We start from the raw sequence: 22,303 nt of genomic DNA on the forward strand, positions 1-22,303 counted from the left end.
GTCTAAAGACAAAGCTAAATTAAATTATGAGGTTCTACTTGAGAAAACCTCTTTCTGATTATGAGGCACGCCGTAGTGGAGGACTCCGAAAATTTCGATCATCAGGGGTTCTTCAACGTGCACCTAAATCTACGTACATGGGTGTTTTCGCATTTCGCCCCCATCTAAGTGCGGCCGCCGTGGCCGGGATTCGATTTCGCTACCTTGTGGTCAGCAGCCTAACTCCACAGCCACTGAGCAACCACGGCGGGTGTCTAAAGCAATCGAGCAATGCAGTGACAGGCCATATTGCTTAAGTGACGTTCATTTCAGAGTGCAGCGTTGACTTTCAATTATTTGACTATATGCGAAATGCTCAAATATTGTGCAGCTTTATGACTTTCTCTTACCAAGATAACATATGAGCCTGGAGGCATGATGACTGTATGATGCTAATGCAATGACGATGGAATAAGAAGGAATGCTATTACGAGGTCACCGGATCGACTCCCGGCCACGGCGGCCCCATTTCGATGGGGGCGAAATGCAAAAACACCCTTGAGTCAGATTCAAGCGCACCTTAAAGAACCCCAGGTGGTCAAAATTTCAGGAGTTCCACACTACGGCGTACCCCATAATCAGATCGTGGTTTCGGCACGTAAAACCTCATAATTTCATTTTAATTTTAAGGAATGATATTGATGTAATGGTAAAGTCGTACAATGGCGACGACATGACAATGACAAGTGCATTCTTAAGTCATGATCATGGTATAACAAGGACGACGTGATGACGACGGTAAGAAAACCGCATGAAAAAGCGACAATGACGCTAATGACAATGACACTAAGGTGGCACGATGATTGAATGCATGATAGCGTCTGTGTGACGACAACGCGATGACAAGGATGGCATGACAACGACGGCATAATCCCGATACGATGGCGACAGCATAACTGCGGCCTAATAACGAATAAAAAATGACGTCGATACATCAACCAGGGTGGTGCGACTGCATGACAATGGAATTGCGACACTGAAGTGACGACTGCGGCGGCTGCTGTGAATCACGCTGCCTGGCGTGATCTCCCGATGAGCGAGGCAGTCGCGCCTCACTTGGCTCCGTTTGCAACATGCCGCACAAGAGACTGTCCGCACCAGCCAATATATCGGGAAATGATAACACGTATGTAGCTGCGCTCAAATTAGGCATTAGGAAGTAACATAATCATCGGGGAACGTTCTTGTACGGTAAATAGAGTTTACCTTTGTATGTGCTGCTCAACCCCCAGGCAAGTAAGCAGTGCTTTAGGTAGCATTAAAGTCGACGTTGATCGTGAGAAAAATTCTGCCTGAACGTTGATTTATATATTTATTCAGGTAAAATTTTGCCATTCTTTATGAAATAAATATTTATTTATTTTATTTTATGTTGTTTATTTACCTCCTTTTACTTAAGCACATATTGCGACATATACCACATAAACCAGTAGAGTTAATGAGCAAGACGATAACAAGGTGAAAGCAGGAGCCTACGTTTCGATAACTGGACTTGTCTACTCCCGCCTTCCCCGTGTTTTCCTGTAGAGTTAAGAAAGACTTTCAAAGTAACATCACGTGGGTTGAATCGTGGCACATATTTGGCTTAGGCGCGTCAACAAAAGTAGCAGAATAAATGAGACTACACAAACCTAATTCTGAAACAGTGCCAGCGGCGCACACAGAAAAAAACGACGGGATGGCGCGCTGCCTCTCAAGGGAGGATGTACAATTATGTTACCTCATAAACTCGCCCTAGAGTTCCTATTGATCATATACTAATGTGTCACATATAGAAGGCAGAAGTAATAGCTAGAAATGTTCATTATTTTAATGAATAAAAACAAGTATGTGCCACTACTCCGGCATGAGGGAATCGTTCACAGTGCCGTCGGTGCAAGTTATGATTACATGATAATGCCTCTGAATCCACGCAGCTGGAGGTGAGCTGATAACGCCGACATGCAATGCTACCGCACTTCACCCCAGAAGAAAATCTCGACGTCGTCACCTTACTGCAGCGTGCCAAAGAAGCGCGACAACCTGCTTGCCTACCCATCAAGTCCTGGCCAAGGACGGACAGGCGATGCTACAATCTTCGACGAAGATATGAGGAGCAGCAGCAGCAGCTAAGCGATTGTGTTTGGGCTTGGACCCCAACACGCCGACGTTGACTCAGTGAAAAGCTATGAAGTGCTCATATGTATCAAAACATTCTCGGTCATCTTCCCTGACCGTATCTGTCGCCTATGTTGTAGTGGCACCTACGGTAGTTAGATGCATGCGTGATGCGCATAGTGTTGTACATTCTCGAAGGCACACAAGCATATGCGATTACTCTGGAATCTTCGAACTATCCTTTCATAAACAGCCGACGCACTTGAGTCGCAAATCAGCTTTACGACAATCGACATATGTCCTTGGCGTTTGCATATTGCACGAGTGTGACTTCTTTAGTCGACACATGTTCGCCCAATAAAGAACTGGTTCCCATGACTCACGCTTATTGCTACTGCGTGCCTCTCCCTCCCTACAACAACACAATATTGAGGAATACCGATTATTGTACCGTAAATTTATTTCGTTTATTCGGAGTTTCTAGGGGCTACATCCCTTTGTCAGACATACCAGATTGGCTCGTTCTTGGGGATTGTGATCGGCATGCCGAGCCGCCGCCATTTGCCTGTGTTATTTAGCTCGTGCCCGGTGCCTGCCGACCACTTCGGGGTCGGTCGACTCACGCTCGGCCTGCCACCGCTTCCGTTGCTGCTCCTCCTTTCTCGCTTGGCGCTGGGCCTCTCGATCGACAGACGAACGGATACATCCATAGCGCGCACAATGCCCGGAGCAACAGCCAGGGTATATGGAGCCAGGGCGCCTCCTTGTACGTCACCCCGCAGCAACGAGCTCTTCCTCTCTACCTCCAAGCGCTCTCCTTTCCCTGCACTCGGTTCCCTCTCCCAGCTCGGCAGCCTCCCACTTAACCTCGCTGATTTCACAAAGTGGACTTGTACGCTCGCGGGTGGAAACCACTCGTCTAGCTGGAAGGCATCTGCGTTCAGTCGCAGTGCACCAATTGCAGGTGTACTAGCGGCGTCAAATTAAACGCGAATGCCGGAGCGCGTGCTCATCTTTATTTGCAAGCGAGAAAGCAAACGTCAAAGAAAATAGCAGCGACAATATTGCAGTATAGAGCGAGCGTCATCGCGCAGTGCGGTGCAACCGGGTGTGCACCCTTGTCAAAGGCGGTGACTGGCCGACGGCGCGCACTGTACCTACATTTATAATTCGAATGCGCTGTCCACTGTTCGCGTCTCAATTGACGCCCATAGCGCAACATTTTAATGCATTATTGCAAAGGAGAAAATAGGACACTGAATGAAAGGCAACGAACTAGGCTTTGTTCTGTTTGCGACACTACACACGTAGATGTGGAAAGCATGTTTAATAACTAGTAAAGCAGGAAACGAAAACATTTCCTTGGATATGCGAATCGTTATGTTGCTATTTAGAAGCATTGATAAACAGAAGATAATTTCCGGCTATCGTTGATGCCGAATTTCATGGTTAAATGACATCTTTCTGTACAACGGGTGGTTACCATGTCCTCGATTCTGTTATGCTTGCCAATTGTAAAGCGAAACGAAAATGTCTACACATATGCCACTGGACATAACGCACTATATCCTGAAACGTGCAATGGCACCAGAAGAGCTACGAATGGTACGCGGACAGACAGACACTTTCGTTTCAGTGACGAACACGTATTCTAATTGTTGATTAGTTTGTCAATATAAAATATATGACATCATGCTGCGGATCCTAACCGAGGGGAATACAAAACTGACCACTTAAATATTGCCCCGAGCAGTCATGTGAATACGTAATAGACCAAAGCACGCAAAGACGAATCGGAGAATTGCTGCGAGTTGGAATTGGGGGGAGTTGCCGCCATGTAGGGCCCTCGCTATGTGTTTGAGGAATTTTTATCAGTTTTATATTACAAGACTAACAGATAACATACTTCTGGCGAAAAATATAAGGTCATGTCCCGTGTGAGGAAGAACTGTATAGGTTGGAGACTCCAACCCAAGTTGCCAACAAAAAAGCTGTTTTTGGATCCCTTACTACGCGACGCCCACTTGCTCTTGTAGTACTGCCGGCGATCGTCGAAGTACATGTTTCTGCACAAATCAACGTACACAAAAGTAACTAGATCAACCACCAATGCTTGTCCATCGGGCCTCACTAGATTGGTTAGGACCATCAAAAGATGGTTTAAAGAACAAATCCGTAAAGTAAATCGAGTCCTAAACTAAGAGGAAGCTTGGGCCCCCCGGCATGTGCTTTCCAGTTGGGCGCAATATGATGAAAAGGCTAGTAGCAGACCATTACCTAGTGCCCCAAAAACAAAGACTGACGATCTCGAATGTGCATGAATTACACATATGTGTAAAAAGAATGAGTCAAAGGATGTGCAGCTTCGTTCATCGGCCAATAACGTAAAGCGACCGCAAGTAGGAGCGTTGGCTGAGGACGTCTAGAAAGCTGGAATTATGAAGAGCTGCGCCAATGGCAATGCAGTCGTCGCATCTCGATGCTATTAGACAACCAGAAAAAGTATCCCATTAGTTTAGCCTGACGCTTTATTGTCCATTCCACTGTGTGTACACGACGCTGTCGTTTTCACACAGTTGACGCCGCAAGTGCTGATGTGTGAGTGGTGTTTAGTGTGCCTTGACACGAAAGACTCCAGGACATGGGGATTGCACCCTTCGGTGCCTCATCATGCGCGGCTTAGTCGTGCGCAGGAGAAAGTCGCTGAAGACCGTGGAGTCCATGCTGAGTGCCAAGGCTTTTCAAGGACCGTGGGTGGAGCCATCACGCGCTTTTGTCTTGGGCCTCACGTATTCCCCGGACTGACCCATCCGTGAAAATTAAGCGGTCGCCTTTTCTCGTGCACCTCTTCGATAGCTGTTTCTTTTTTCGTCTTTCCTTTTTCACCTCTCATTTCCTCTCTTGCCAAATGTTATGTATTTCTCAGGCAGCTCAGTTCAGCACCCTGTAGTGTGCCCATTCTTGGGTATAATTAATCGAGTTACAGTACCAATGTACGGCTCGCGTATGCCTTGTTACATGAAAAGTCCGGCAGTGTCCCCTAGTTGGGCTCCGTGCTGGGAGGCTGCAATTGCTATTCGAACAAAATACAACAGTATTAGAACCACATCTTTTCCATGACTACCTGATCATTGCTCTCCAAAATAAGGAGATGCGCCGATGAAGGCTTACGAACTCCTTCACTCGAACGAAAGACTTTCCACAGTTTCCATTTAGCACACTGCGAGAAAACTGACAACCAAGCTAGAACGCTTTCTCCTTTTGTTGATCACAATTCTCTGACTGACACCATAGGCGTGGACGATAATGTAATAAAAAATGGTCAGTGGAGAACTGCTCGAGGTTCGTGACGAACAGCAGTAGGGAACATCAGTCTTGCTCAATTGGGAGATATCCCAATCACCACCATACTCAACTCTTCCGTGAATAGCGCGCTCAAACCAATATTTGAGGGTTATCTCATCGATCTGACGGAAATTGTACTCTTAGAGGGCTGAAAAGAACAGAAGGTGATTAATGCACAGCGAATCAACATCCAGCGTACCAAAAAAATAGGAACTTTCCACGAAGCTTTTCATGCTGACCTTTGCATCTAGCTTTCTGCCACGGAGCATAGAAGCGGGATGTATTGCATTCTAAACACGCGACAATTCTTCCAATCTAAAATTTATGATCATCCATCACAGAGTTGCCCTGGCTAACTCACCGGTGCAAAACATGCTGTCCGAGGCCACCCCTCGGACTAGTGTGCTGGCACAACCCCTTTGAAAGACGTGAACTGCGATGGGGGCTATTCTGAATATTCACGGTCATCTGCAAAAAGGACAAAAAAAGGAAAAGGAAGTCATCCCCACGAAAGTCGAAGAGAATATCTGATTAAGAGGAAGCTTTAGCTTTGGCGCTCCTATATAGATAAGTGTAAAAGGAGAATTCGTTTTTCTCGGCAATCACTGCACCAAATTTGACGAGGTTTGTTGCATTTAAAAGCTAAACGTACCATCTAGTGACTGCTGGTTTTAAATTTTTCATTGACGTCGTCAATTTTTATAAAAAATTGGTAAAAATCGAAAATTTTCAATTAACAAAACTATGAAGTTTACAACTGTTACTCAGCAAGAAAAATGATAATACAATTCAGTGAATTGTATTTAATAGTACATTTAAAGCGTTCAAATTTGATATATTATACATGAATGTAAAAAAAAATTTGCTATGATGAAAATGCAGCTTTGGGAGAACCCTTGTGCGCAACGTAACAACTTCACCTAAGTTGTAAAATAACATATCGAATTTGTCCGCTCTCAACAATCTAATGGATGCCGTTTACAGAACCACAATATCTGTTCTTGATGCAGAGCTATGAATTTGTAAACTTCGTGTATCTATATCATTGAAGCTTTCGAATTTTTGAAAATGTTTTTAACAAAGTACAGCGCCTAAATCTATATTCCGCTTCTAGCAGTCACTAGAATTTACCTTCTCTCACAAATGCAATAAATTTCATTAAAAGTGGCCCAGGATTTATCTCAGAAAAACGTTTTTGCGTTTTACATGTATATGAATATATAGGCCGCGTCGCAGTTGGGCCCGAGCTAAAGCTTCCTCTGAAGAAAGAACGTATAAGGAAGCTGTTCGGTATTGTTCACATGACCGCGGCAAAAAAGAAAAAAAGATTATTGATCATGGGAAAGCAAAATGAAAACAAATTTCAATTTCTCCCTGGTACATGGAACAATTTCCTTTTAATAGTACTTCTATGGCGTTATAGATAATGTATTCAAATCAATAGACCTAAGTCACAACCTTTCTGGACTTACCAAAACTATTATCTAAATATATGCCTCAGGTGTTTTGAGTCCAGTATAGGCATTTCAACTAAGAACAACCAAACTTCCTCCGGTGATATTTAATCATCTGAAAATACCGTGAAGATGGCGTTACCTCATTCGGTGGTGTGACACTCACTGTATAGGCAAGTCTGTCACTTCACATGTACAAAGAAAAATTCCTCTCGAGGCAGTGTCTATGCGAGTAATTCTAATTGATAGATTCGTTACAATTTATCCCCTTCACATTAATTCCATTTTATTAAAAATTATATTTTGTGGTTGGTGGGTTATGTGATGCGCAATTTATAGGGGGAATCTCGGTGGGGCGCGAAAGGTGGGCTCATGCAACACGTACTTGTAACTTCCGGTGCATGCTTATTAGATAAGGAAGAGGCCACCTATTTCGATCTTTCAAACAATTTCTATTCTTCCATTGATTTAGCAACTGTCAATCCACGCTCCTCCCCTACTTGGAGTGCAATGTTATTAAACTCCTTGAAAAATGACCCTTTCCAGTAGCATTTACTTTAATGCTACAACTCGCCTCGTTCCCCATGTCGATATGTTAGATCTAGTTTCAGATGACTAGTTGCATTTTGATGCGAAAGCATCAAATGATGCTTTCGCACCCGAGAACTCTCGTTCTCTCGTTCCCCAACTCTCATTCTCGGGTGCCTCAGTTGTCTGAGGTCAGGCTCTCGCCTGCGTCCTAACTTAGCCTCGATAATCGCTGGAAAGCAGGTAATGTTAAAAAAAAAAGAACAAATAAATCCGAAAGAAAAGCGTTCGAGACAATGCGTTTCGTAAGTACAACTCCAAGCTCCGAAGCCGACTGTCTTACACACTGGGCTATACCATCGCCTCCTAGATAACAGGTCTTTGCACTCTCCATTATGGCATCAGGCTACTTGGACCTAAATTTTCATCGCCAAGCCATTGCCAGGTGTGACTGATGCAGGGACGTCAAAATTAGTGCTGCTTACTCGATTGCGTCCACATTAGATTCTATGGCAGTCGGGCGAGGTAACAGGACTTCGCGGAACGAAGCGCCGCGGTCTTGGGCTATCTGGGAGGCGTCGGCCAAGCGTCTTAACGCACTCGCCTTGCAGCGATGAGTTCATAACTGGAAGGACTGCTCAACACAGTGTTCAATTGGAGATTAATGCTTTCGTATTCAGAACTCACAAGAAGAGCTTAGGGGTCCTCGATCATTAAAAAAATAACCATATCTAACGCGTTATTACGTAAGCGAGCTTAGTATAAACGATGCAGTAGCATACTTTAGCGCTTTCTTGGTTGACTCAGCAAAAACTTGCAGGATGCTTAGGCCTCGCCTTTAAGAGTGGAACGCGATAGCATTCAAAGATCCTCGATTGGTTCTCATGCTTCCCGGCAACTGCGGCTTACGCAAGCACAATGTTTTCGTGGAGACGCTGGCGGCGAACGCAATGGCCGTCGGCGAGTTTCCTAGTAGTAACGCGGTCTCTTGCGTGGGATGATCCCGGAGGTTATGCAGCGCCGCGCCGAAGAAATAACAAATAATCACGTTTCTGGTATTGTTTGGAACTTTTAATATTTCAGTCTAAGAAGATTGAACATAAAAGACATGTATGTGCTGTCGGTGTTTTGTTTTATGACATTCTTTTGAGGGCTGTCATTCTTAAAATTCCGAGAGAATACCTTGTGATGAATGTAAGACAAGGTATGAGATACTTTGGGGAGAGAAGTGTTATGCAATATAACCGGTATAGACACCATGTCATAAGCAAGGTGTGACATATACATATACAATATTGTAAGAGCGCGAAGTTTCGCTTTGGGGAATGCCTGCGCCGGACGCCGACACCGCATTTCCTGCGGCACGAGACCCTTAACGTGCATTAAAGACGTACTTTCCGCATACAGATGGCAATACGTGCAGAAGACTGGTTGAATGAGGATTGCGCAAAGACTCAAAGACTAAGGCCGGACCATGAACCACCAACATCGACGTGCTTTTCTATGGCCACGTAGTCACTGCTTTATTGGCTATGACGGAGCCGACCGCTCCATCATGAGTCAACCGTTAACCGCGCAGTGGGGGAATGTTATGACTACATGACAAGACCGCCAAATCCGAGCACCTGGAGGTCACCTGACAAAGATGACTGGAATGTGCACCTAGGTTGAAGTCAAGACCTGCGGTGCCACCCTTGCGTACGTAACCTGCGCTTAAACACAGCAACGAAAGAATCAATGGAGATCATGGCGTTCAAGCTAGTTAAAGGAAAGGATCATAACTGCGGCTCTCCACGCGACGCTGCCACACTTCACCGCCGAAGAAACACTTGTCTACGCCAGCTTTGTTCGCCGCGCCAAAGAACCACAACAACTGGCCCGTGTATAGGCACTAAGGACCAGTCAAAGACAGACAGCCGACGCTACAATCTTAGATGCTTTGCGGAATAGCAGCGTGGCGACCGCGTTTTGGTTTCCTCCCCTATAAGCCGACATGGACTGAGTGAAAAGCCACTTCGATGTTAATGCACACTCACGAAAATTCACTGAATATGCGCACGTAACTTCGATGTAGTGCCAGGCCGCACGCAATCACAGCGGCACCGATCAGGCCCTTAAATCAGGCCCATAGTCGAGTCAAGCTCAGGCCCGTAGCTAACGAACTCTGTAATTTCGTTATCTTTCTTTCTTTACTACGTCTTTTGTTTTTCGCTCTCGTGTAGCGCTCATCGTAATCAGGCGATACCTTTGAAGATGGACGCAATGACACATGCACTGTTCTTCGGTGTACGCGTTTCACCGGCTAACAAAAACTAAGTTATCGCAAGGCACATGCCACGCTTGCATTTATCCGAACATTCGGGCTCATGGTCGCCGATATAATGTGCTGTCTATGTTTAGTGGAACTTTGCGTTATCAGATTGCATGCGTGACGAGAACTGTATTTTGCATTCTGTAAGGCGCTTGAGCACATTCGATAACGCTAGAATCTTCGAGTAAACATTTATGCAAACCGACGCGCTTGAGTCGCAGATGAGTTTTCCGACGATCGACGCATATGCTCGGTGCGTTCACTCAACCCGAGTGAAACTTATTTCCTGGGCACAGATTTTGCTCAATACCGGGCATGGTTGCTCAGTGGCTATGGTGTTGGGCTGCTGAGCACGAGGTCGCGGGATCGAATCCCGGCCATGGCGGCCGCATTTCGATGGGGGCGAAAACACCCGTGCACTTAGATTTAGGTGCACGTTAAAGAAACCCAGGTGGTGGAAATTTTCGGAGTCCTCCACTACGGGGTGCCTCATAATCAGAATGTGGTTTTGGCACTTAAAACCCCACAATTTTTAAGTATTGCTCAATAAAGAGTTGGTTTCGTGACTCCCGGTTCTTGTAACTGTGTTCCTCACCGTCACTGGAAGGTTAGCGGAAACATAGTCCACACTAAAGGAAAACTCTTATCCAGGTTGAAGGCATCTGTGTTGTTTGGCATCGCTTTAGTTGCAGATTCACTACCTGTGCCAAATGAAACGCGAACAGCGGAGCCCGTGTCCGAATCATGACTTAATGAAATGTGGGCGCCGTTGGCTAGTCTTAATGCACTGGACGATGATACTCGCATTACACTGCGATATTTTCGCATCTGCTTTCTTTGATTTGATTTTCTTTTTGGTCACTTTCAAATTGAAGTGAAACGAAATAGACGCCAAAATGCTGCAGTAAATGGCCAGCATCATCGTCCGGTGAGGTCATACCAGAAGTGTCCGCCTCTCAAAGCTGATGACTGGCAGACGGGGCACGCTAATCTTTTGTGTTCCGCTCAGAAACGCACTCCGCTCTTTGCGCCTCATTCGGGGCCGATAGCAGAACACTTCAGCATATTGCGGCAAGGAAGATAGGGGGCAAATGAATGAAAGGCAACTGTCCCTAGCAAAAATACGCACCACACCCATAATCTTTCCCAGAAACTTTTGCTCACTAATTGAATTAAATAAATTACAAATATAATGAAATTGAAAGTGGATGAAAAACACGACTTGCCGATGGGGGTGCAGGATCCCACGTCTTCGCAATGCGCGTGCGATGCTCTATAACATACGAGAATTTTCGCTCACGGAGACGCCGACGCAGGGCGCCGACGCGGACACCGAATTTTCTGTCATACGTATGGCCCCCTAACGTTAATGTGTTAAAATTTACCGTTCCACAAACGAAATTCAATAGACGCAAAAGATCTGTGACCGGGGGCAATTAGGATTGCAGCTAGGCGCGAAAGAAACACAACAAAGCACTGGGCATACTTCGTCGATACCCAAGCACGAAAAATTTTATCTAATGTAAAACTTAAGTCATACAGCAACCGAAACGGTGGCAGGCTGAAGAGCAAGCTGGCGAAAGTTTCGAACGCGGAGGTATATCGCATTATATATTTTTGTTGATTCGCGGGCAGGTCATCGTAACCGCAACTTTGGGTGCGGTGCGTTTTTCTTGATAACCAATAAATTTTTCACCTAGCTTTGTATAAACTGTGTTTAGCACGCTTCGCAAGCATCAACGATGTGTCAAACACGTGGAAGCATGGTTATCAATCATTTTTCAAGTAAATACTATTTATATAAAAGTGTTTGCCAGCCAGTGTCACGCAGTAGGAAAAGTCTTGCTTAACTGAGTTAAAAATGTACTCATGGCAACAATGTCCGACTATGCTGGCACTTGATGTCATTGTTTTTTTACAGATTCATTTAGAAAGCATTGAATATATTAAACACGGAAATAAAGGCCCTTCCGTGTAGCATTTGGAGCACATATTCTTCTGCGAAGGCTACACGCTCTCACATGTGCCGTTTCCGAAAGGTATTAGAAACCAAAAATATAGCCGGTATCTGTTAGTAGCCAGAAATAAATTACTTGAGGCAACGCGAAGAAAGGCACGTATGACAATAGAAGTTAACAAAGACACAACGCTTCACTTCTGTTGTCCTACGCGCCTTTTTGCGCTTTGCCTGAAGTCATACAGTACCAATTAGCCCACCTGCGCGCACTGCGCTGCGTATGTGTCACCTAATGAGCATCTGTGGGCTTATTATGTGGCGTGAATACATTCCGTATGTAGACTGCTACCCTTCTGAGAGACTGATTTTGCTATTGCGCTGAATCACCCTGTTGGCGAGACTTTCCACTCTTGCTTACGCAGCTAAACCCAGAGAATTTACCTAATTAAATTAACGTTGTCTGAGCCACTAGAGGGTTAACATCGCCTGGTGATGTTCAGTATAACGTATTTTCAACGGGAACAGCTAAAGCAAATACAGATAGCACACTGAGGCCTGCGCGGTGTAGAACAAGCTCGAAAACCATCGACGCGATAAATTCCCGCGATTTGTTCTCAGTATTCACTCGTGTTTGCCGCGGCAGAACCCTTTGTACCGCAACCATTTTCACGAAGCAATGGACGCAGGAGGTAATGGCAACTGTCCCTCTTGTAAGTCAAACGGTGGCGAAAACAGGAGCGTGAATGCGCTCACGGCGAGAGCACAGGAAAAACTAACTCGACTTACTTGTTGTGGCTACATACTCGCAACTGTTATAAAGGTTTCGAATTTGGTTCTTTTTCATTCATATTTGATTAAAGCTTTGTAATACACAAATCTATGAGGTGCGGAGTGGGCAGCAGCGTATTTTGTTTAACGTCAGCACCACTCGTCGTGCTGGGCGCAAAACTCAATTTACGACTGTCGAGAAATCACACAAAACTGTCCGCAATGTCTGGGGTCTGACTTTAGATATGACAACGCACGGTGCATGAGCGTTCGCTACCGAAGAAGCGCGGCAAGTCGAAGCAGTAGCAGTTCTGTATTTCCAGGGGATAACGAAGAGAGCACTGGAATTTGTGGGCGACAGAACAAAGCGAGCGCCACTCGTCAGGTGATAAGAACTACCTGCTTCATTTCAACTGAGCCAGATTGTGCTACAACAGTCAGCTGAATCGTAGCATCTGGTAATCAAAGAAAATTGTGGGCTTTTACTTTCCAAGACCACTTTCTGATTATGAGGCACACCGTAGGGGAGGACTCCGGAAATTTAGACCATGTGGGCTTCCTTAACGTGCACTGAAATCTATAGACGGGTGTTCGCCTTTCGCACCCATCCAAATGCGGCCGCCAGGGCCCGGATTCGAGGCGGGGACCTCATGCTCAGCAGCCCAACACCATAGATCTGGTTCTCATACGCTAGTTCGAGTAACTTTGTTTTATACCTCCTGCGCTTCCACGAGTGCTTACACGAAAAACAATTTTTTCCGAGCCAGATGTACACTTCGCTTTGAGAAGAGCATGAAATAAAAGTAGCGATATCATCCGATAAGTGTACTTTTTTTCATAGTAAGTGAGCTATAGAAAGATGATTTGGCGGATAGATAGCACGGGTAATCGGGGCGACTCTGCTTGCGTTCCAAAATTTGTGCATTAGCGTCAAGCTAGTGGCGGACTCAAACGCCTCGTTCTTTTTCAGATATGCGGTATCAATTTAATGAAAACACCGAAGTGACAAGTTTTATTAGTTTCCGGTCTTTTTTTTTTCATTGCTGTGCGCATGCGCCATGATTCAACAACGCGTAGTCGACAGTACACGCCAGTTATAGGACATCGAAACAGCAGGCATGGCTGAAGAAAGCAGCATCGAATAAATGCATCTTGACTTAAGCATGAAGGGCGAAGAAACACCAAGTACATGATGTGACGGTACACAGGGCGCTTCATCTACTTTGGGCGACTACGCAACGTGAGTTTTACCACTTGTCAATTTTTTCACTGAATACTGTCACCCTTAGACAAGACCCACATGTTAGGCTTTAACATCTGGACATTTGTAACCACTAAAACAGGTCTTTTCGACAGCCAGCTTGAACTTCGAAATCGGAGGCTTTCATTGATCGACGCGTCGACGCAATGGCGGTGTGAAAATATTGCCATGTTCAGCGCAAAACTGGCTGTTTAGCGCTCAGGATGAGATTTTTCAGAACATAAAGCTAACGTTTACTTACAGAAGAAAATATTTTTCATTGATGTGTACGTCTTGCACTGCACACAGGCGATGGATTGCTATAGTTTGATGTCCCGGGTACGATTCCGGATGGCACCACCGTATTCCGATGAAAGCGCACTGTAACAAGGCTCTCGATTACTTCCATTTAGGTGCTCGCTACAGAAGCCGCGATGGTGAAAATTTTTGCGCATTCCCCCTAAATTTGCTATGCGTTCGATTGGGTCATGGCTCTTGCACGAAAAACCTCGGAATTTGTTTTAACCGCAGTGAAAAACTGGTGTACCGTAGCATAAGTGTTTTCTGGACAACTCGTCAAAGTGCGCAACAATACTGTCATTTGCCACTTAACAAAGAAATGTGACCAAGTGGGTACTGCCCCGCTTTAAGCTTTACTTTATTAAAAAGTAGGCCCCGTGCACGAAAAGCCGGTTCTTCGTTTAAAACGATTGTTCTTCAATTTCCATGTGTTGTTTAAGGACAACAAATGCGCATTAGAAGAAACGAAGCTTTTCCTGCTTAGAGTTCTGGGGCCAAGGAAGGTATTTGTTTCTGTTTTTAATGTTTTTCGACCCCTTAAATTTAGGTTACTTAGTTGTAAACTGATTTTTTTCTTTCCAATACTAAACTGGGGTAAGTTAATACCACCGCGATAAAGAAGTAGAAAGTCACGGTATTCTACGGTACCTTTTACCATTTGTGAACGAATGCAGTTCCAACGTGGCATTTCAGCTATTTTCTTGCTAAGCATTGTATCAATCGCAGGATATTTTTTGTGTTCTCACAGAAATCTTCATCCTTCGAATAATTCTCATATAGGCTCCAGTGAGTGACATAGAAGCAAACATAGCATCGCTTGAAAATAAACTTTACGGAAGTGCATTCTAGTTCATCATTATTTCCTTCAAACCCGTTATATTGTTCGTAAGTATTCAAAGTAATACTTGGCTAAGAGGCACAAATCTGCTTGTATTCCTCTGAGCAAGGAATTTGAGCCCATAATTGCAAATATTACCTGACATTCCATATATTCCTCATAGCTGGCGGATCTCAGTCATGATTGTAATTGGCGTGAAAACGCCACATTAGGCACGGCGTTGCCAAATCGCATCAGGGAGATGCAAATACTAATTATTCTAATATCAGCGCTGGTCTGCATCATAATTGCAGAAGCCAATTGCACATGTGTCATTCTTAAACTTCATTCGGTTTTATTGGTGCAGAAACATGTTCCATGCTCTAAAATACTTTATTCCAAAATTACTGTTAGGATTCTGTCAGTCTGGCAAGTGGAGCAAGAATTTTAAATAGCAAACTGCATGGAAAAAATTTGTAAGTACTTCAACAGTAAAACTGACAGTATTCGTGCAAGTCAAGGCACCGTTTCGTCTACGGTGAATGAATTCTCTGCACCATGTATTGCCCCGAGTGTGCCGTTCGTCCTATGCCAGCCAGCATAGTCGGTATTTAATGAGAACGAATCATTGTGAGTAGCACGTTTACATAACACGACTTTGCTTTTTCCTGACTTTGCTTTAATAAAACATAATTTCAGCTTTTTTTTGTCACAGCTAGAAACTGTCTGACCAACACCAGGGCTACACGCTGCCAGGGGTACACGCAGCACACGTCGATGACCGACAAGACTTGCAACGTAAACGGTACGTAGGCGATTGTCACTCACCTTTACCACAAACCTGGCAGAAAGCCCCTACGGTTACCATGGTAGCGGTATATTTATTGCGTATAAAAATGCACTTACCCAGTGCCGCCAAGACGGTTCCCGCATGAACCAGTTCATAACTGTCCTTACTGAGAAAGTTGTGCGTATCTGAATGTATGCAAATTGATACATAATCTATGGAGACGAAGTTTTTGAATGAATTTCTTCTTGTATCGGTGGTCCGGTAAAGCACGCTCCTAGGTGACAAGGGCAGAAGCCGAGACTGTACATTCCATGCAGTGATTAATTCACTCGTAAATGGAATCATCGCTCCGTCATTGGTCCACAATTTTATTTGCAGAGCAGAATCTCAGTCGGTTTGACCTGGTAACATCGTGATAATGCTTCCCTTAAACCGATCAAGCTGGTTGTCAAAGCAAGTGCTTTCATGCGAATGGCGTGTGCGATGTGTAATTAGTACGGCGCTTCAGATGTCTATAACGGAGGGTCTTAACGGTAACGTCACGTTTTAGGCAGAGTGTGAGAATTGCTCACCAATAGTATGTTAAGAGTAGCGGGCATATCCCGCTGCGGCGGAATGCAGAAGTTACAGAGCAAAATTTGGGGCACCCCAAAGCAGTTTATATTGGAGTTCTTGGTTCTTTCATACCAAGCAAGCCAAGCCACAGCCGCAGCATAAACAGCGGTAAATAGTTGTGTAAAAATGCAACGCAAGGAGAAACAAAATTGTTATCTAGTTGTTTGCGCTCTGTTGCCATAAATTCTTGCCAAATATCTTAACTATGCGCTTCTGAAGCATAAACATTATTCGTATTGAATGAGCAACAATCACAGTACCGAACGATTACGAGTGAGTGTGCCACTACTTAAAAATTGTAATGCTTTGTAAACGCGAAAATCTACGCCATGCGGAAACACGGGGCCTTCCAAACTTAACGTTCTTTTTTGTAAGGTGTTTAGCTTTTCTTGGATACGTCAAACATTATTCGTTCTGACAGTATCTGCGCAACCTCTTTCGCAGGCCTGATTAACACTGACTTTAACGGTGCGACTTACAAAATGACAGAGAGTAAAAAACAAGTTGCTTAAGTTACGCCTATGGTATCACACTGTAATTGTTCGAAGTCAAAGATGAAACTCATAGTTCCTGTGGTTGTGACTCTGCATTGAATGTTTTCTGTAGCGTACGAAGACAGTCATTGAGGCATGTGGGTGTAGTAATACCGTAATCATTCTTAGCCAACTGCCCCACCCCCTTCATATTGTAAATAAAGGGGCATACAAAAATACGGCGTCCCCCTGCAGTATTAATGCTAATTGGAGTAGCATCGATGGTCATTCTGAGGAGGTTCTTGCCGTAATTTCCGCCATTTAGGTTTCTCACGTTTTCCTTTCAGGTTCACGCTATTCCTGTGCCATTATAGGTAAGATGTGCGCCTAGCTACATTACTTGCAGCGCTGTCCATACAATCCCCCCTATTACCGTGCCTTGAGGCTTTCAGTAGAATAGTTTAGTGGCATTGCCCTTTGAATTAGGACTTCGGCATTTCTTTCCAAGCTGATCCACTCTCTGCAATACGACTCTTACATATGCGCATTGAGCAACCTTTTTGAATGTTGTCCTATAGTCTATTGATGGCCTACACAGGTAGATTGGCGAGGACAACCGTTTTAGTGCTCGTATTGAGCTGGTAAATCTGCAGTGCTTATAGCCGGTTCTTATGAACTTGAGCTACACGAGTCACCAAATGGGGGTTATGATAACGGCATACTGGAAGGCGAGTACATATTTAGATGAAGCACCTGTGTCATAGAAGGTCAATATATAAAGGCATACGTCAAACAAAAATGTTAAATATGTCGGTAGAAATGCATCTTCTTTTTTTTTTGCATTGTCATCGTCTGAGTAGAGCTATGTCTGAACCTCGTAAACGATGAACAATAAGAAATACCTAAGTAAGGCATCTAATATGCTTAATAGTGGATAACACAGCAAACATACTGGGTCAAGGTATTCACGCACAAGAGACCGAGATGTCGTTTTTCACTTCAAGCAATGTCGTGCACATGTTCTGCCCACACTTTAAGAGAAAACCTGATAATCGTTACAAGACTCCAACACTGCACAATCTTGATCTTGCTCGGCATCCCCATCGACAAGAAGTTCTTGCATGCATTCAAGACGTAGATGCAGGAAGAAAAAGCACCGCGTATGGAAGCATAGCAGTACAGTTTCGCTACCACTAAATGCTTCTTGTCTTGCGCCATAAGCACGAAATATCCATTTCCCACGAATTGTTTTTGCACTACTGCTAATAAACACCTCTTTTATACGTTTATGTCTTACAGGTGTCACTGATAAGGGCAGCACATGTTGCAAGCCCCTGGCGTCCATCAGGAGCATCGATAAGGCAATGCCCAGCACAAGTCCTGCTGGCATGGGGGAAACATCAGTCAATTTTGAAGACGGCGCCACGTAAGTTCGCATTTAGAAAAGTTCAAATAAAAAGCGACTCAGAGAGGCTAGGGATGGTTACCTGGTATAACAACGTCTCTACTAGGTAATTTCTCCTTTGAAGGGCTAGCTCTGATGGCTGAAACAGGTACTACGTCAGCAATTTAGAGCGTTCAGCAGGCGCAGCCTGCCTTGCCAAACTTCGAGGTTCCAAAACAACATGACCGGACACCACTGTCTGGTCCGACCGACACTTTACGCCGCAACCACGAAGCTAAGTAAACAAGCCCGCCCGATGTTCGATCCTGTTAAGACGCCGCAATGTTCCGTACACTTGCAGGTTTCTAGCCTCCTCACTCACTCCCCATTATGGAATATGTAAGCATTGTGAAGGAGAGACGCTCGTCAGAGCCAAGTCTCATGAAATGAAACAGGGTTCTCCTGCTTTCCTGTAAAATTCCTGTAAGAATTACGTTGACAACGACGCACTTGCGCGAGGGATAAACGTTGCGATGACTTAAATGACAAATATCAACTGCTGTTCAGCCATGTCGGCGTAAAAAAAAGAAGCTTTAGCTGAGCATCTAATACCTAAATACTTTGGAAAAGAAAAATCAATGTGCTTGACAACACATTGTACGAGTATTGAAGCTTGTGCGTTTAAAGAAATCTGATAATATCGTAACTGAAGCAGTTCCATTTTAGATTCGTCAAATACTTAAGAAAACGTTGAGATTCTCGAGTAACAATATTACATTTTTATAACTCAGCAATGAAAACACCACCACGATTCAATCAAATGCACCAATAACGCATGTAATTTGCTGAATATTCATGTATTACAGTGTTCTGAAATTTTTTGTTTTATCGCTTGATCATTCGCCAGTCCTCTGATTATTTGTCGATTTCAAGCAAATTGCTAATATATATAACGAAAGTTGTCGGCTTAGGATGCTCCAAGGCATGCAGAAAATATAACTGCGATAGATAATGTTTTTAATGTTTTTTTTTCAATCTAAGCTTCTATTCTTTTGAAACTTGGTGATTTCTAAATTTTTCTTTGTTGTAAGCCTAAATGAAAGTTATGACAGATACACTAGCCGGAATTTATTGGCTCTATCAAACGGAATTGAATTGTTTGTTACTTCTCATTTCTTTATTAAATAATCCCTTCTGGATGCCGGTGAAGCTGGCATGATTAGAAACGACGTACAAGCTAGCACCACACCACTCGAACCAAACCATAACATTGCATCAGCCATGTAAACAACTGCAACAAGAATAAACACAAGTATACAAGTAAAAAGCAGATTTCCGCAACAATAGCTACCAATCTTCATCTAGTGTTTAGCATAGATATTTGAAACAAGCAACAGACTGTAGAAAAGGCATACACAGTACGCGCTGGTTCTGCTCTACTGCTCGTTGTAATTTTCTACACTAAACTTTAGAAAACATGTCCTACCAGCAATATCTTAACTGAACGCTTGCAGCGTTCATAAACATACTGAGAAAAAGAACAGAAAATACTAACTTTTTCTGCACCATATTTCATCCAGTGTACCTGTAAACGCTGAAGTATTTGCCGTAGCTGCGCTTGTTGCGTATGGGAGAGTAGATTAGTTTTGTGTCGTTCGCAGTATCCCTTCGGCAGGAATAGTGTGCAGTTCGAATGCGAGTCAAATGTTAAATGACCTCATGCAAACACTGCAGGAAAACTTGAACCCCGCAGTTTTTCTTCGTATTGGATATGCAGGGCTCGAGTTAAAACGTATGATATCCGACGGGAAGTCGGTCCACCTATACGTCAGAAATAACGCGAATAGATCGCCTTTGCGCTATTTCCATGTCATTAGGCGAGAGCCTCAAGTAGCTAGTTGCAATGGCTTATACCTGCAAAAAAACGCCTCTAGTGTGGTGCGTGAAAAATATTATCAGGAATGGTTCACACCCCCATGCTCAAGCATGGATATAATGGCTGAATATGGACGAAGGAAAGAAACAAGCATCGAACGAACGAGCGACTGAAGAGAGCCGCTGAAAACAAGAACGAATTTACCTTTAGGTATTGCATCATGATCTCGCATGTGACCTTGAGGAGGTCAACCTACAGTGCCAAACGTTTACTTCGTACTGCGGCTCATTATGTCTGACGCGTCAGATCGTACAACTTTAGGCATTAGCACGTGTGCAGCAGGTTTTCGTCTTCAGGTGTTAGAAGAGTGTCACGTGCTGCCGAACCTTTTTAGTCTTCCTAGCATACGATCCGTCCTGAAAAATTCACCAACCATTAGGATAGCCCATTATGCGAAATTTGAGTGTAGCTCTGTACGTGTTTTGATTTGGCGATATATATAGGCAAATGTTTGAGAGGGAAACGTAGCAGACGTCAAGCGCCACGGCTTTTGTAAATGACTGACGGAAGGATCCGGTGTAATCTCTGCTGCCGATTTGCTTGCCTAAAATCCTACACAATTGGCGTCGCGCATATGGTCCGATTGGAAAACAGTCGCAAGCCAAGACAACCGAAGAAAGCAATCCACACAACGAAAGCGAGAACCGACACGAGCTGATCATAGCATGAAACGAGCGCTCTGGCTGAGACCAGATGCTAGTACGAAACGAGCGGTCGGGAGGGTCCCCATGAAACCAGTTTTCCGCGCTCGTCTCACTGAAGGGGCAGCTATCATTGGGCTCCGCCTCTCGACCGTTCAGTGCTCGCGTCTTCTGCCGCTCCGCGTTAGCTCTCTCATTTTTCGCTGTTGTATTCGTTCGCTCTGTTACGCCACCGACGCTCGCCGCAGGAGCGGATCACTAACAGCCGCGCCATAAAACGGAGAGCTGTTTTATCGGGCGCAAAACACTTTTTCAATGCCAAATGTCTCACTTCCGAAGGCACGTTTCTGGACTTCTTCCTGAATGCTCCTTGTGAGCGTGCTCATCTGGGAGTTGTATTTTTAATACTTAGTCCGGCTAGTTATTTAACTTACCATCGCTGACAAATATTTCTACACTCCTGCACCTGTTTCTTGTAGGGCATACATGGTGTATTAGATAATGCAAGGTTTATGTTATGCTTGCATCTCGAACGAGGAAAGTTCTTAATTTCCAGTTTAGCATCACCGGCCACCAAAAGTACCAATGTTCAATTTCTGCCAATCCAGAGCCCAAATGGAGCGTTAATACCAGTGCAGCAACTTAGCGCTAAAATTGTGCGAGTCACCTTACCATTAATGTGCGATTTAGTTTGTCAAACTCACAATGAGTCCAAATCCGTTTTTGTCTTCCCCTAAAAAGGGTCGGCCATTTTCAGCTAATTTGTCAATATCCTTGCAGGAACGCTGCTGCAACCGGAGGTAGAGTACATCCTGTGTCCTGCAGTGTCAGTGGAAAAGTTTCCAGCAGACGGGATGCCTCCCACGGACAACCCAACGAACACACGGGCGGTACAGCCCCCACGTTCAGAGCACGTGGTGGATTGTCTGTCAAGAATTCGAACCACAAGTGCGAAACATGTGGTAAATTGTATTGCAGGGCTTCTACTCTAACTGTGTATTACCGCACGCATACACGCTAGACACCCTACAAATGCGAAATATGTCATAAATCGTTCACGCACAGGTGGAGTTTCCATAGGCATCAACAGAGTCACACAGGACTGAAACCCCATAATTGCCAAATATGTACTAACCATTCCAAAACAAAGAGAAGCCTAAGATTCATCTCAAATCACATAGTATCGACAGACCTTTTATTTGCGACATATGTAATGTCTCCTTTAAGCTCAAGTGAAATTTCAAAAGACACTGCAAAACTATTCACGAGGTTGAAATGCCGTATAAGTGCAAACAGTGTGGATTTTGGTTCGCAAAGAAAGAAAACCTCTACGCACATCTGTGCAACCCCGCAGGGGCGTCTGCGCAAGCAGGCGTTTGGTGTGTTGCGACACCACGGACCCGAGCACACGAGGGTTGGACCGTCCCGCGTGTAGCCGTGCGCGGCTTAGCCGTGTCCGCGGAAAGGGGGATCCTGGGGGTTGAGCCGATGCCGGGTGTTTGGACCTTTAAGGCCCCCCGGCGGAGGCAACACGCCTCTTTGGCCTCTGCTTCACGTAGACGGCACCCCCGGACTGACCCACCCCGGGGAAATCGGTAGTCGCCTTTT

General features: G+C 44.6%; 1 long non-coding RNA gene across 1 annotated transcript; it reads left to right on the top strand.

Moving 5' to 3' along the window:
• The first annotated feature begins 13,566 nt into the window (after nucleotides 1–13,566).
• On the top strand, nucleotides 13,567–21,965 carry LOC129381299 (uncharacterized). The gene is made up of 4 exons (XR_008609496.2): nucleotides 13,567–13,739; nucleotides 15,572–15,661; nucleotides 18,034–18,160; nucleotides 21,476–21,965. It is a non-coding gene; the product is annotated as an uncharacterized lncRNA (long non-coding RNA).
• The last annotated feature ends 338 nt before the right edge of the window (nucleotides 21,966–22,303 follow it).

The sequence above is a fragment of the Dermacentor andersoni genome, chromosome 1, assembly GCF_023375885.2.
Source record: "Dermacentor andersoni chromosome 1, qqDerAnde1_hic_scaffold, whole genome shotgun sequence".
Classification (NCBI taxonomy): Eukaryota; Metazoa; Arthropoda; class Arachnida; order Ixodida; family Ixodidae; genus Dermacentor; species Dermacentor andersoni.